Source organism: Rhagoletis pomonella, unplaced genomic scaffold (genome assembly GCF_013731165.1).
Source record: "Rhagoletis pomonella isolate Grant_MI unplaced genomic scaffold, Rhpom_1.0 Rhpom_scaffold_00003, whole genome shotgun sequence".
In the NCBI taxonomy this organism is placed as follows: domain Eukaryota; kingdom Metazoa; phylum Arthropoda; class Insecta; order Diptera; family Tephritidae; genus Rhagoletis; species Rhagoletis pomonella.
In genome coordinates this window covers 13641763-13647264 of record NW_023458557.1, presented here as the reverse complement: position 1 = coordinate 13647264, position 5502 = coordinate 13641763, and positions in this window count along the sequence as shown.

The window sequence follows — 5502 nt, the reverse complement described above, 5'->3', positions numbered from 1 at the left end:
CCAATATGTTAGGCTAAGAATTCAATTGTAAAAGAACCTACAAAGCGACATTGAGTTGCTCAGTAAAATAAATTCAATACAATTAAAACATAAATGAATTGTTTCATTCGATACATGGCGGTCCTGCCAGCTTTTTGCGAAAATTAATTTGCAAAAAAGCTATCCTGCCAACCGGTGCTTAGATTTGAATTGCACAGAGGCAGTCTAGTGCTTCGCTGCACAGATCAGCCTGAATCCTGGTTTGCTTAAATTGCAACATTTTTAAAATTTTGTGCTTAAAAATTATGCACTATAAAGCACTTTGACTTGATCAGCCAAAAAAAAAACGAAACAAAGATCAATCAATCATCAAACAAAAAAGCCTGACGGACAGTCAGCTTAAAACTAAATTGTCCTGACGTGGATCAGCCACAAAGATCCGTCAGCTGCGTGATGAAGGAAGGACCACAACCAATAACTCTCGAGGAATATAGAAAAAGAACCAGCAGAAAGACAACAGATGAAATTACCATTCCAAAAGCACAAAAGCTAAAAAGAAGAGGAGGTTACATGCAAAAACTAAAACGGGAGAAGGCAATCCTACTAAGAACAGTTAATACAAGGCCGCCACCACCATGGGATGCAGCAACTAAAATATGGAGTACAATCTCAGAGGTAGAATTCCTGATGGAGCAGTATTTAGTAAATAGAAAGCAAAATAAAAAAAAATAATAATAAAAATATAAATTATATTATAAGCAAACAAAAACTGATGTGCGTCAATCCGCACTCATAGGGCCAGTAAGCGAATTTTCGCTCGTGGCAAAAATATTTTTTTTTATATACATATACACTACATTTTTTAATTTATTTTCAATCTAACTTTTTTTAAAAAAAAAAAAAAAAAATTTTTATGACTTTTTTTTAAATATTAAGCCAAAATTTTATCAATAAAAATAAATAAATGTTAATTAAAAATTTACTAAAATAAGAATTAATTAAAAAAAAGAGGGTTATAGTTACATACAATTTTTAAAAAACTTATATGATAGGAGACAATTAGAAAAATTTAAAACTGGACATACCAATACAAATACTACAAACTTGGCCTAAAATGGGTCTATTAGACGTAAAAACAGTAGACTCTACTGCAAATGTTATCAACAAAGTTGACGTAACGTCCCCCGACTTGGAAGTTATAACCATCTTGTTATTTGTAATAGTAGCCCTTTTAGCAGCAAATATTTGCTTTAAATTGTATAGAATGCACAATAGGTGCTTAAAAAAAAAATATACAGCCAGTAGAAGCAATGATTTAGACCAAGTCTAACAAATTTATTACCCACTGTTACAATAAAAGGTTCAACCAAAGGTAATGGACTGGAACCAAATATTAATTAAAGCTAGACAAATTAGAGAGGAATTTTTGAAAACACATAAGTGCCTAAACAACGACAGGGAAATAAAGACAGAGACACTTAATAAACATATCAATAACCTAGTCAGCACACTTGAAAAACTTAGAGTTTTTCTAAATGTCAACTATAATAGACTTACACAAGGTCATAAAGTAGCAGCTGAAACATTCTTTCTTGACATTAGGGAAAAACTCATAACGGTAGCCTCAAGAAAAGGAATTACAATAGATATCCCAACGTCACTACACGAGGAAATATCATTTACACCACTACAAGAAATTATACAAACTCCCACAATGACACAGACAGTAGTAGAATTTATAAATACAGCAACAAAGCTTATACCTGATTTTGATGGCAAATCAGAAAATTTACGTTCATTCCTTGACGCACTAACTCTGTTTGATGCGATAAAAGGCGAACATGAGGCAATAGCCATTTCCTTAATTAAGACTAAACTTAAAGGAAATTCGAGAAATTTAATTGACAATGAAAATACAATTGCGGAAATCAGTACCAAACTACGCACCACCGTAAAAGGTGAGTCAGTAGAAGAAGTGACTGCAAAACTTATGAATATAAGACAAAGTGGCAAAACTGCTACAAATTACTGCAATGAAATAGAAACACTAACAAAATCATTAGAAAATGCATATATAAATGACGGCATAAACTTAAATTTGGCAAGTAAATATGCGACACAAGCAGCCGTAAGGGCAATAACTAAAAATTGCACATTAGAAAAAGTCAAACTTATTATGGAAGCAGGTCAGTTTACTGACATGAATGAAGTAATAAGCAAATTTGTTGGAAGTTGTACAGAAGCTACAGGCTAACAAAATACCATTTTTCACTACCGACAAAGACAATTTGGCAACAGATTCCAAAACAATAGAAATTTTGGAAGAAGGTTTCAAAATAGAACCAATGTTCAAAGAAACCACAATGGCCAAAACAGCAATTATAGTGGAAATAACTATAATAATAGAGGTCAAAACAGAAATACCTACCGAGGTAATACAAGGAATATTAGAATGACCCAAACAGACAACAATAGTTCGGAAAACCCGGACATTCCCCTAAGATAAACTCGGACTACAAAATATACAATCTTAACCTTAACTTTAGCATTTACATACAAGTCAGAATTGCTCACACTAACACCGCCATAACACTACTAGTTGACACAGGAGCAGACATTTCCATAATTAAACATGACCAAGATACACTAAAGAAAAATTTTCCAAAACTATTTGAAAAAACGTTAACGGAATTATGTTCTAAGTACAGCGATATTTTTGGATTAGAAACAGAAGCAATCACATCAAACAATTTTTACACACAAAAGTTAAGGACAAAAGATACAGACCCAGTATACATTAAGAACTACCGTATACCACACACTCACAAAGAAGAAATTGAAAGGCAAGTCTCAAAAATGTTAAAAGATGGAATAATAGAGCCATCATGTTCCGAATATAATAGTCCTATTTTATTAGTTCAGAAAAAATCACTTCCAAATTCAATTGAAAAAAGATGGAGGTTAGTAATAGATTACAGGCAGATTAACAAAAAATTAATAGCGGATAAATTCCCACTGCCAAGAATAGATGACATCCTAGACCAATTAGGTCGAGCTAAATATTTTTCTTGTTTGGATCTTATGTCAGGATTCCATCAAATACCACTAGAAACAAATTCACGAGACCTGACATCCTTTTCTACAAATAATGGATCCTACAGGTTTTCTAGACTCCCATACGGATTAAAAATTGCCCCTAATTCATTTCAAAGAATGATGACAATTGCGTTTAGCGGTTTAAAACCAGAACAAGCATTTCTCTATATGGACGACCTGGTAGTCCTGGGTTGCTCTGAGAAACACATGCTATCAAACCTATCGGATGTTTTTGAACTATGTCGCAAGCACAACTTAAAATTACATCCTGAAAAATGTTCATTTTTTATGCGCGAGGTGACTTATTTAGGACATAAGTGCACTGACAAAGGCATACTCCCCGACGACAAAAAATTTTCAGTAATTAAAAATTACCCTATACCTACAGATGCAGATAGTGCGAAAAGATTTGTAGCATTCTGTAACTACTACAGGAGGTTTATAAAAAATTTCTCTGAACACTCAAGACATCTCACTAGATTGTCAAAGAAAGGAGTACCTTCTCAGTGGACACTGGAATGTAATAATGCTTTCGAGCACCTTAAAAAGGCATTGATAAGTCCTACATTGTTACAGTACCCAGATTTCAGCAAACAATTTTGTATAACTACTGACGCAAGCAAACACGCATGTGGTGCTGTACTAACACAAGAATATGAGGGAAAACAATTGCCGGTGGCATATGCATCTAGAACTTTCACAAAAGGAGAAAGCAATAAGTCAACAATTGAACAAGAATTAACCGCCATACATTGGGCAATAACATATTTTAAACCATACATTTACGGAACAAATTTTCTGGTAAGATCAGATCATAGGCCACTATCTTACCTATTTTCAATGAAAAACCCTAGCTCAAAACTAACTAGAATGAGACTTGATCTTGAAGAACATGACTTTGTGGTAGAGTACCTTAGGGGAAAAGACAACTATGTTGCGGATCCATTATCACGCATTACAATTGACGATTTAAAAGATATAAATGTTGCAAACAAGATCTATGACAAACAAAAGTTCTCTTAATCAAAACACAATTAAAACGCATCAATCTAATACATACGATAAGCCCAGTATATATGTACCTATTAATAACACTGACTTGAGAAAATACTATAAATTAAAGATTACACCCAAGACATGCTATATCAAACGGGGTAAATCTATTAAAACATATATACAAATCAATGATTTGTTTGTTAAAGGGAAATTTGACTTAGGTCAATTTTTCTCTAGGCTCGATGATGTGGCCGATAAGCATTCAATTGACAAATTACAAGTGGCACCTAGTGAGAAAATTTTCGAATTTGTCTCTATAAATGAATTTAAAGAAATGGGTAATAAGAAATTAATTAAAATGAAAGTAGCGCTACTGAATGAGGTGACCCAAATAAATTATAAAGATGCAAAAACAATTGAAAGTATATTAAAAAGATATCATGATGACCCGGCAGAAGGAGGTCATTGTGGCATTTCAAGAACCTCGAATAAAATAAAAAGATCCTATTACTGGAAACACATGACTAAAACAATCACGAAATATGTTAAGAATTGACATAAGTGTCAAATAACCAAAGTCACAAAACATATAAAAAGTCCAATGACTTTGACGCCAACACCAAACAAGGCATTTGATACAATATTCGTTGACACAATAGGCCCGCTACCATTGTCAGAAAATGGAAATGCATACGCAGTCACGATAATATGCGACATGACTAAATATTTAGTGACAATACCAACTAAAGATAAAAATGCAAAAACTATAGCTAAGGCAATTTTTGATAATTTTATTCTCGTCTGCGGTCCTATGAAGACGTTCATATCGGACATGGGCACGGAATATAAAAATTCACTTTTAGAAGAAATATGCAAACTTTTAAATATAGAAAAACTAACATCAACCGCCCACCACCACCAGACGTTAGGGACGGTCGAGAAATCACATAAAGCGTTTAACCAATATGTAAGGTCATATGTATCGATAGAAAAAAGTGATTGGGATGAGTGGCTTAAGTATTTTACATACTGCTTTAATACAACACCATCAACTGTACATGACTATTGTCCATACGAGTTAGTTTTTGGAAAACTTCCGAATGGGTTTCAACAATTTGATCAGGTTGACAAAATAAGCCCACTTTATAATTTAGATAATTACGCTAAGGAAATTAGATTTAGGTTAGAAATATCTCATAAAAGAGCAAGGGATATGATAGAACAAGCTAAGATAGTACAAAAATCTTATTTTGATAAAAAAGTTTTAGATTATAACTTTAAAATAGGTGATTTAGTTTTACTAAAAAACTAATCAGGGCACAAATTGGACCCACAATACAAAGGACCATTTAAAATTAATAATATAGATTTTAAAAATAATAATAATAGGAATGTTCATACAATAAACTCTGTATGAGCATTCTTTTAAAA